Consider the following 12046-nt stretch of genomic DNA (forward strand, 5'->3'; position numbering starts at 1 on the left):
TTAATCCCGAAATTTCGACTCACATTCAAACTGATTTTAAAAATAAATGTATATCAATATAAAATCCAACAAATTCTCCACGCATAAAAATTAATGTAATTTAAAATCTCGAAATGAAAAAAAAGATATTTGAAACTAATTGCCGGTTTGATGTGTTTTAAAAATGTACAACCCATTTCTCATTACTGATGGGCCATTTTCTCGGCCAGCCGAATGAAAGCTCTCCTCGTGTTGAAAGATTTGCAGCCCAACAGGCCTGACAAAGCGACTTACTTGGCAAATCACAAAAAAACTGGGCTGTGGCCATGGACCTAGCTGTCAGCCTCTCCACGTACAGTACTCTTCCGATGGAAGTCGTTCCTTGACCACGTTGACCACGCCGCGCGGAGAGCACCACGGCGGTGGACGACGGCGAGGCCTAGGAAGGGGACGACGCGGAGCCGGGGAAGACGCGGCAGTGGAAGCCCGCGCGGAGAGGAGTATGAGGGTTCACTGGTTTGGCTGCGGTGTGAGGCTGCCGTCGCTGCAGGGCCTGGCCAGCGGTGGGAATAGTAGGGGGCGGTGAGGCCTCCGCGGCAACACAGCCGGCCACGGGAGGCAGGAGCATGCGGCACGACCGGCTCTGCTTTGGGCGGCTGGAGCAAGAAGACCAGAGGTTGAAGAAGCACTACAGCCGTTGGATGGACATCGTACGGTCACTGGAGCTAGCATCGTTCATATTGACTAAGTTGACAAAGCCCTTCATCCCCGTCAACTTAGTAGGCCCACAAGTCAGCCTCCCACCAAGGTGGGTCCTAGCTAGCCGGGGGAGTATTCATTTTTTTGTGCGTAATAAGGAGGCACTTCTGGTGGGTCCGAGCTGACAATGGGGGGAACATTTTTTCACGAAATACGGTGGCCCGTCAGGTGGGTTCTAGCAGTCAGGGGGCAAACGTTTTTTTCGCAAAATACGGTGGCCCGTCCAGTGGGTCCCTGCGGTCAGTTGCAGGAATCATTATTTTCCGCGTAATAAGGAGGCACTTACTTGCTGCGGCCATGGACCCAGCTGAGACTCTCCACGTACAGTATACTTCCGATGGAAGTCGTTCCTTGACCATGTTGACCTCGCCGCGTTCCGTTGCATGCATGCGTCCATGGGCGTGGTGCGTCCCCACTGTCAGCCTCTCACGTACAGTCATCTTCCGATGACTCTCGATTGTTGACCACGTTGACCACACCTTGCCGAGCGCACCCAGACTGGAACGACCCGGAGATGGGGAAGACAGGGCAGTGGAGTCGCAGATGGAGAGGAGTGGGAAACTTCACTAGTTCGAGTGCGCGGCAGCACAGCCGCGGTGCCGCCCACGGGAGACAGGAGCAAGAACAGAGGTTGAAGAAGGAGCACGGCTGTTGGATTAACATCCAATGGTCCAGCTGCTAGAATCATTTGTTGATTAAGTTGACAAAGTCGTGCGTACACGTCCGCTTAGTAGGCCCACAAGTCAGTCACCAAATCTGACGGGTCCCAGCTGTCAACGGGATGAATAATTTTTTTCGCAAAACAAGGAGGCACTTCCTTCCGTGCGAAGATACAGCCGGTGGGTCCCAGCTGTCAGGTGGAGGAAACATTTTTTTTCAGCTTAATAAGGAGGAACTTTCCTTGCGTGCGACCATGGACCTCGTGGGTCCTAGCCGCCAGGCTCTCCACGTATAGTCCTCTTCCGATGACTCTCGTTTGTTGACCACGCCGCACCGAACGCAGCGAGGCGGTGGAGATGGCGAGGCCCCAGACGGGAACGGCTCGGAGATGGGAAAATGCGGCAGTGGAGTCGCAGATTGAGAGGAGGAGAAGGGTTATAACTGGTTCTGTTGCGGCGTGGGGCTGTAGTCTTTGGAGAATATTAGGAGGTGTCGAGGGGTAGCCTGGCCGGCGGTGGGGTAGCGCTTCGCAGTGATGCGTGCTAAGTAGAGCCGCTAGCCGCCAGAGGCCGGACCAGGCGGTCCCAGCGACGCTGGAGGAAGAAGGCGAGAGATTGAAGGTGCATGCCGGCCGTTGGATATAAATCCAATGGCTGTGGATGACACAATCATTTGCTGACCAAGTTGACAACGCCCTGCGTAGGCTTCGACCTATTGGCCCACATGTCAGCCTGCAAAAATGTGGCATATATTTAACCCATGTTTTCTAGAATGTACAGTCCATTTCCTGGGCTGGGTGAACAAATAATTTCGCATCAATCAGGCCCATTTATATTTTCTAAGAAAACCCAGCCCATTTGCACTTCCTTGAAATACACGTATTAGGTGGGCTCGTTATGTATATAATGTTATGTTAGAAGGAGCAATTAATATCAAAGAATAAACCGGAGAGGCACATTATATATATAATTAAGAAATTAGCGAGTTATTGCTCAAAATAAAAATGAGCGCGTTATTATTAAATTGGTCCTTCAAATCTTCGCAAGCTTTTGTACGCAATCACCAGGATTTTCCTTGCCTGTGAGTCAAAAACAACCAGGATTTTCCTTGCCAACTTCCGTTAAACATTTACTTTTATAAGTTAATAACACATGGGATGTTTTTGTAATGTATATATAAGTCTCTATAAAATATACGATAATAGTAATAATATAAATATATATAATGTGGTTAGAAGGGAAAACATAAATTGTACACAACATTACTTTTATAAGAGACCTGCGTTTTATACCCCATAGTAGGCATACTAACAAGTTCACACACAAATACAACAGAAAAGGTAAACATTCATATCAAACTCAGGTTCACAGGACACGTTCATATTCATAGCCAACATTCACTATCAACAACTCAAAAGATTCATATATACACAAGCTCAGCATATCTATGCATCCAAATGATTGATAGATCACACGACAATATTCATACATAATTCACAAAAAGATTCAGATATACACATGTTCAGTATGTTTATGCATCCAAATGATTGAGATCACAGCCAATATGATCCATGGACGAACTTTAATTACCTAGGGTACAGACTGGTAAATGGTGTTCAATCGGAGGTACTTCTTGCTAAAATTAGTTCTTGTACGAGTAAACTTTCGAGTACATAAGAGGCAGCACAGACAATCTGAACTTTGCTTGTAGGTTTATCCTCAAATAGTGGCCTCGTGCCGAGGGAGGTTTGAGCAACTTGGCCACTACTTTCATCCAACTAGTTTACTGGCTCATCTTGGTCCTGTATCTCGCCAAAATTGTACATTGCAGACGAGAAAGGAGGCGGTTGAGAAAATGAACCACCCAAATTTTTTGTGCAGATCAACTGAAATGGAGCATCCTTGGCGTGCAGACTGATTAAGTGCCAGATGAATATACGCATCAACAAACTTGTCTGGAATCTTTAGACTCCATGCCATATAGTTCGCTACCATATGTGCCGATAACCAAAAGGCACAAGTTGGGACCAAAGACTGGACTGTGTTTTTCTGGGCTATGCACCAAGCAATATTTTTGGCGTTCACTCTCCTAATACTTGGAGTTTGACAATTGGTTGACGTCGGTTGATACTCGAATGAATATAGGCACTTCTTGTCAACATCAATGCTTGTCTGAGTGAACTTTGGAGTACATAGCAGCAGCATAAGTACCTGTCCATCTGATCATTTTGTGCAGTTCTACTAAAATCACCCGGTGTAATGATTTGCCTGCGAGTTCAAGCTCCAAATTACTCCTTTATGAAATCGGAAAACAGTAGCACAATACCAAATTACCAATACATATGACAGGCACAATAATCAGGATAAAGACCAGTACCAACCTGTGTGAGGTAGCATATCAATTACTATTTCCTTTGACTGGAAGCCGAGATAAGCCAAGCGACTGATAGCAAGGGAAGAAAGCAAGCGGAGATTAGCGACTGACAGGAAAGGACGGAAGTTGTCGAGGCAATGAAGCACCCAAAGTTTTTGTGCAGTTCCACCAAAATCGAGCATCCCTGTTGGCACATATATTGAGGGAGTGAGATTACTGTAATAGTGGGACTAGTTGATGAAACATACACTTACAAATAGAAGCACCCTCATTATCTTAATGGGTAAAGTTAGCAACATAGTAGTCTTGCTTAAAGAGAGGCATTAGTTTATTTAATCAGTGCCAATTAGCTCAACTCTACACTCAAAGCATTGCCATTTATCATAGGTTGCAAAACTTTAACGTCCAAAGATAAAGGATTTTCTCATGACAGTAGCACGATACAAATAGAGATGACAGCAAATTAATATGGATGAAGGCCTTAGGACCGTACCAACCTGAGAAAAATAGCTTATTCATGTAGTCCCATAAGAGATGATAAAGCACTCACTGGAATCACACAATAGTATATATTTTTGTGCACTTCAAATGTATGGTTGAAATCACTCTTCTTTACCAGTGCTGAGATTATATCGAAAGATTATCCAGAACTTCCAGCAGAGTTAAAGCACTGGCTGGGATACAGTTCATTGTATTGTCTTGTGTAGTTCCACTAAAATGTATGATTGGCACAACATGATCCCTGTTTGCACAAGTAGGAACAAGGTGAAACCTTCATTAGCTTAGTGAGAAAGGACAGGAAGATATTAGCATATTACTCAAACAGTAGCATCAAATTCCTGATGGACAATACGCAAAACATTGCCTCACTGAACCAATGGCAATAAATTGACATGCAAAACAATAGCACTATTATGTCATGACACTAATAATATCCCCTCCCTGCTCCACCACATGATTCACCTCCATAGACAAACATACACACGTACATGATTCAGCATAGGGTCCTACTAAAGATTTGTTTAACTCCAACAGGAAAATTAGGCAGTAATAAATTAGTGGTACTTAAGTACTCCTAATTAATTAAGTGAGACAGCAGAAGTGGAAGGGCTCTCTGGAGGATCTTCTCACATGTAAGGTAGTCATTGCCGGAGCCCTTGAATGGCCTCGACTGAGGCCTCTGGCTTCAGCAAGATCGCCTTGGCACTGTTTATTCTTCTTCTTCTTCCTCTTCATGCTCTGTTTCTCTTTCTCCTCACCAGTTGGTGAAACCAAGTACATGATTGGCCTTCTAATTCAGAATTGGTTTTGTCAGTGAGGGAGTACAAGTGTACTAGTAAAAACAGCATTATTTTCTCATGGCAGTCGGAAAATAGAGATGAACACATGCATTAAATATCATTCTTACCTAAAGGAAGGTTATGGCGCCAATATGGATGATGAGGATTGGAACACAGATCTCCCTTTGTGCAGTTCCACCAAAATGAACCAACTGTTCCATTCTGACATTCGAGTTAAACAGCACAAAAGTCACTTCTTTTAAGAAGAGTTTTGTGCAGTGCACCAAAAGGTCACAACAACAACCAGGTGAATTGGATATCCCTGTTCGCACAAAAAGGCACAGAGGAAACAGTCAGAGTCTCAAACAATTACAGGCAAAAACATTTGGCTAAACTTGTCATGGCTTCTAACAGTGGCATGGCTTTATTTTTACCAGGGACATTAGATTAAGAACAGCTAAGGCTGCGTTTGGTTCATAGGTTTGGTGCCGGATTTTCGTAGGAACACAATTCCTACGGTATTCTTTCCCTTCCAACCATTCGGAACACGGGAAAGGTACGTGAGGTGAGGACAAGAGTAGTCACTGTGCAGCTGAATAAACAAATAGCATCTCATACTGCCAAGCATGCTACTCTAAAAAAACAAATCTGTACATTTCGTAGTCCATCCGAACACATTCTCTTGAGAGTTTTCTCCGGTTCGTTGTTCCATAGTTTTATACCTACATTCCTTTCCTATTCCTCTATTTTCATCAAGACCTATGTTTTCTGCACCTTTATTCCGAACGGAGCCTAAATATTTGGTATAAGGGCATGGGACAGTGGGTGCACCAGCAGTCCAGCACCATGTACGTAAACAGGGGCATAAAGTGGTGATTCATAGTTTGTTGCCCCGAGAAACAAACATCCAAGAAACATATCTGGGTTGGTCCCATTTTTGTTCACTCTAGCCACCTACTCCTATGTGTGGATAGCAAATCTAGTCCTGGTCATACCACTGTGTACAGCGTTACCCTATATTTCCCTTTTCGACCAAGAGACCGGTTGGATGACCAGTCTGTACTACTTTCACTCCCTTTCCTTCCTGTTTGTACCAAGTCCGATGTACATACTAAATTCCCCCACCCCCACTTTATTTCTTGTTTGAACCAAGTACTCCCTCCGTCCGGAATTACTTGTCATCAAAATGGATGTGTCTAGAACTAAAATACATCTAGATACATCCATTTCAATGACAAGTATTCTCGGACGGAGGGAGTACAAGATTCGACTCCATGAAGTAGCTTTACCTCTAACAATAGAAGAAGAAAATATGTGACGTTGGACCATCCGATCGAGAGGGTTTGAGAGGTAGAAAATGATGCACATGCAGCGACGTAGTGAGCTGGGGAAGTAGAGCTAAGGCGGTTTCGAACGAAGATATACCTGAAGGTCGTCGGGATGTCGATAGGTGGGCGGCGGGAGGCCGGATCCGCCCACAGGCAACAACGAAGGGATCGGAGGACCTCCCGCGCCGGCGCTCGGCCAGAGATAACGGTGCAGCTGGCAGTGGGTTTCCTCCCTCGCTGTCGACGACGGCCTAAACGCTGCCCCTCCTCCCCTTCACCGGCGGAGGGGGATACGTCCGGATCTGTAACCAGCGGTGAGGATAGAAAGCCAGTGTTTTTTGAACGGAGAAAGACAGTGTTACTACCCCTATCTTGTTTAGATCTGGAGAGGATGAGAGTGCGTGAATAGAGCAACCCTAGCAAGCAAGCGCGGAGGCTCCGGCCTATATTTACGTAGTGGGGTAGTTTTCCTTTTTCACTCCATCAAAACAATCGTTTAAAATTCTGTACTACTACATGCCAGGTCGCGTTTTTTTAGTTGTTGATTGTTTTTTGAGATAGCTACCCGCTTGTTCCAAGTGGTGTTACGGTGTGCCAGGTCGCACTTTGTATCGTTCAAGTCTGGTACTATAAGTCCCTCCATTAAATGAACAACCAACCCATCGTAAAAATTGTGAACAAGCCCACGGCTGAAATTAGCGGAAACGTGGGTTGCCCCAACATGCATTATTATTTATATTTTCTACTCCCTCCGTTCCTAAATATAAGTCTTTTTTATAAGCCACACCTAAGACAAGAATTTTTTTATTAGCAGTGAACCCCACATGTCATAGACACAAAAATCGTGGCAAGATTCCCTTAGGCAAGCTAAAGTGTGTTTAACAATTTGAGCAACTCAGGTGAGGCAAGTGTGGCAAGTGTGGGAAAAATAATGTGGCAACATAAGACAAACATAGTCACAATCCAAACAGCCCCGTAATTTTTTGTGACATGCATGAAAATTTGGTTAGTTAAATTTATAGTCAAAATTTGGCAAGGTGCATCAAATCAACACATGCAAGTATCAAAAGGAAAGTCACGGCATGCATGCACTCCCTCTGTTTCCAAATATAAGTCTTTTTAGAGATTGCAACAAGTGACTACATACGAAGCAGAATATGTCTACTCCTACATACGAAGTAGCCCATTTTAAATGTGTAAAAGGACTTATATCGAGTGCAGTGCTTTGATGTGTCGCGTCAACTCGTACAAGACCGAGAAATTTGATTACTACAACGCCCTCTCCCTCGCGGACTGAGCTCCGGTGCCTTAACTGCACCTGCCTTTGGCTGCATGACAGGAGGGCCAACCACCTGTTGGGCCCACCTGTCATAGACGCAAAGGCAGGAGCAGTAAGTAGAAGCTTTCGCTACACGCTATCCCTCCCGCACGAGGTGGACGGACATGCAGCAGTGGATTCGATACTGTAGAAGTAGGAGTAACATCATTGTTCGTCTTCTCGAAGAGGCGAAGAGCCAAGCGCAACCCGAACGTGGCAGTTGCGAACGCTCGCGTGGTGCGGTTCCTTGGAGTACTAGGCAGGCTCTTGCATGAGACAAAATTGCTATTGTTTAACCATTAAACTCCATTATCCATTGGTTGATACTCATTCTGCATAGGTCCACGCACTTAGCACCGTTTCCTCCTGGGGTCACCAATGTTTATTTGCTAATTAATAGCATTGCATGCAATGAACTAGCCATTGCAAGTCATTAAAAGCATGCACACCTCTCATCTCTTATTGGTTGATATGTCAAGAAACAAGAAACAAGGTAGAAGTTAATGCACCGCGCCTAAGTGTTTTGGGAATATTTGGTTTTCGTAAGATGAGTTACACACCTAGATGGAGGGAGTAGTATAGCCCTGTAAACCGGAAAGGAGTATTTGCCTTTCTAGAGACTTCAACAAGGGACTAGACTACACCGTGTGCAGTACTCCCTCCCTTCCGGTTTATAGGGCTCAAATCTCAAATCTCATGAACCAAGGCATTTTGTGATTGGAGGAATGTATCTCGTACTTTACAAAACTACCCTAATTAAACTCATGCATTAATTACGTAGTTCTCTCGTTTTCCTCTCCGCCTTGGTCGTGGTGCACAATACTGAGCACTCCTACATGACTAGCCACTCTATCTACATGTGGGACATTTCAAAGCATCCGGCCCGCGTGCCATCCACCAAATCACAGCGAGGTGCTACAGTCGAGACTCACCTGTCACCCCGGTGTGGCCGTCATGACCCGTCATATCACAAAACCCACACCTTTACCAGCAGTGGTAAGGTGGCCACCAAGTTGGACTGGACGAATCAACCATCATTTGACTGGAACGCTCGTTCAAGCCCTTTCTTCCCTTTCTTGAAGAAAACCTCACTCCAGGCTACTCACTTCTGCCATTTTTCTTCTGTACTGACGAAGGAAAGGTGGGCGAATCAATTATGCTGCTATATTTTCATTCCAAGAATCTTCTTTTTGCGAAGCACCGACCGATTCTCACATCCTATTCTTTTCCCGTTTTCATTGCGATTGTGGTTTCCTTTCGATTGCTTTTTGTTTGTCAGTTCATTGATGGATCCTGGAGCACTAGGCAAAGAGTTGCCGGCGGACAACCCACTGGAGACAGCAATCTCCAGGAAGCGAGCACCGACCAACGAGTTGACCATGTTGGCGGGCCAACCCATGGAGACGAAGAACTCCAAGAAACAAGCACTGGCCAAAGAGTTGAGGACGTTGGCGGACGAACTCCTCAAAGAAAGTTGGAAGAATAGCAAGGGCCCCACCGTGCCTACCCCAGGAACTCTGATTGCCACCTATGTGAGGCTCAAGACCGATTTTGAGGAGATAGTCGCCGTTGAGAAGCAGTATATTCCCCTGGCAAGGTGATGGCCCCCATCGAGGACGAGGAGATGGCCCCCGGAGGGATGAGATCCCCCGGTGAGCTGCAAAAGGTAAAAAATAATGGCTTATTACCATAGTTGTGGTTTTTGATTAGTCTCAATGTGCTTGCTAATATGTTAGGGTTGTGCAGGTGCCGGTGGACGTCCTTGATGATTCCGATGTCGTGGCCCGTCCTGTTGGCATCGCCCCGGAGATCAATTCCGATGCCGCTGTCCATCCTGTGGACATCGCCCCAGCGATTGATTTCGATGTCGCGGTCAGTCCTGTGGACATCGCCCCAGAAATCGATTCCCATGCCGCTGTCCGTGCTGTGGTCATTGCCCGAGAGATCGATGACAAGAAATAGTTGGTCGCGCTAATCCTTCAGGGTAGTTTGCATTGCCCTGTGTTTAATTACCAGAACGATGCGTGTTATCAAACCATCTTAGGGCTAGTGCACTGTCTTGTGTGGGCGGATCTTGCTACTTTTGTTTGATAGTGAATCATGCGATGAATCATGCGAACCCTCTCCGAGTTATGGAAACAGATGTATCCTCACCAGCTTTTGATGTAATATATGGCATGCTTAGATGTAAGTTTGAACGGTTTATCATATCAGTAGTGCTTGTTTGATGATTCTTGGTGTTAGTAGGCTAGCTACTGTGCGAGCTATAGTACTTGCAAAACACTCACCGAAGAGGAACGTTGGGGCTGATGATCTCGTGGTACGCTTATACATATCCTCGTCGATCGACCAATAGCCCTAGCTCCTAAAATTGTAGGCTTAGCGATCGATCGGACAATAGTCGACATACATTCAGGCCTCATTTGGTTCATAGGGTAGGAAAATCGTAGCAAAAGTACAGAGAACGTGCAACACAAAATCATAGCAGTGTAGAGACGTACTCCCTCCGTTCCAAAATAGATGACCTAGGCGGGCTAGTTTGGCCTAGTGGGTTTCAGTGATATGACGTGGTACAGTGCCGTCTAGTCTTCGCGTGTGGTAGCAGTATTGCGGGTACAGTAAGTTTTCTTGAAGAAGCGGAATTCAACGAAGTCATGATGGTTCCTTCGTCCGAACAACTTACAGTGGGAAAGGTTGGGCCTGCGATACGACCGGGGTAGCCCAGGATAATTTTGTGCATGGCAGGTGGACCAGGATGGTCGACGTCCCACATGTTGGCGAATGAAAGTATTCTTTCCGATATAGAGGACGAGCAACGAGTATTCATTGTTTATTTTTGATGAAAGCTATTGTCTCCACTGTTACGACGGAGGAGTGCGAAACACGGCAGCCCAGTGAACTTGGCATGTGCACCACTCCCTCCTTCCTCATGTAATGCCCATGCTACAGCTTTTTCTCACTTTCTCTCTATCTATTTCTTCTCAAATGTTTTTTACCTTTCTTTTTTTAAGACACAATTGTTTTTATGCCTTTTTTAGAATTATTTTTTAATACCTAGGAGCACGTGTAGAGATGGGCTCTTGCAGAGCCCACTCCTTGACTTTGTCAATGCCTCTCTCTCCTCCACATAAGGAGTACTACTCCCTCCGTTCCTAAATATTTGTCTTTTCAGTGCTTTCAAATAGGCTACCACATACGGATGTATATAGACATATTTTAGAATGTAGATTCACTCATTTTGCTTCGTATGTAGTCATTTGTTGAAATTTCTACAAAGACAAATATTTAGGAACGGAGGGAGTACTTGCTATGCATGCATGCGGCGGGCAGCTGGCGTCTTGAGGGGCCAGGGCGGTGAGAGCGGGCTCCGGAAGCGGTCCGGACTCCAGCATGACCCACCTCACATTATCACCATATATTTCTTGGAGTCCGTGCGCGGCGGGCGGGCGATCTCTTCTCCCTCCCCCGTTTCTCTCTTCTCAGCCGACGCCCGCCGAGCGATTAGATTTCGGCTATCGACGGTTTATTCAATTACGGTCCCAAATGTCAGTGAAATTGCAAGACAACGCGCGTCCCCTCTGGTGAGCGGTGTGCGAGCCGGACTGTCGGGGTTGCGACGCGTACGAGTCGTAAGTGTGCCGCCTTTTCCTTTAGAACTTGCGAAGCGTAACATTTTCGCGCGATCGATCGATAGAAATTCAGAACAAAATGACGAGGGCGGTGCTTTCCCGCTCGTTAGGCGGGCTAGTTCGAGTGATATGACGTGCTACAGTGCCGTCCACTTGCTCCATTTTTATGTAAGCAAGAGTTTACACTCTTACGCGGGAGGAGTGCGAAACACCGCGGATCTGAGTTTGATCGAGGGATAACTGTTCCCTGCCAAATAATGGAGGATTGTTAGCGATTATAGCATGATAGTTAGGGCATCTCCTGCGCTGGCCCACAAATTTACACCGGCATCTGTACGAGGACACTGATGGATGACATCCGATGCTGCCCGCATACCTTTCGACAACTATATGAACTAACCGGACGAAATTCGTGCAAATAAAGCAAATTTCAAATTAACCGGATGAAATTCATTCCATTTCAAAAACTTTTCCTACAAACTGGACGAAATTCATTACATATTTCGCACAAACCGTACTAAAACCTACTGTAAACCTAATCTAAACGATCGCCGGCGCCCGACCACCCTGTCCGGCCATGAACCCGAGAAAGCCGGCCATTGCCTTTGCCTCCTCCTCATCCGCCTCGATAACCTCCTCCTCCGGAGCGGCGGCGACCTACCGTGTACTACTCTTCCTCGCTGCCGGCTGCGCCCACGCGCCGGCTTCGTGGTCGTGGCG

The sequence above is a fragment of the Triticum aestivum genome, chromosome 6D (assembly GCF_018294505.1).
Source record: "Triticum aestivum cultivar Chinese Spring chromosome 6D, IWGSC CS RefSeq v2.1, whole genome shotgun sequence".
Lineage (NCBI taxonomy): Eukaryota > Viridiplantae > Streptophyta > Magnoliopsida > Poales > Poaceae > Triticum > Triticum aestivum.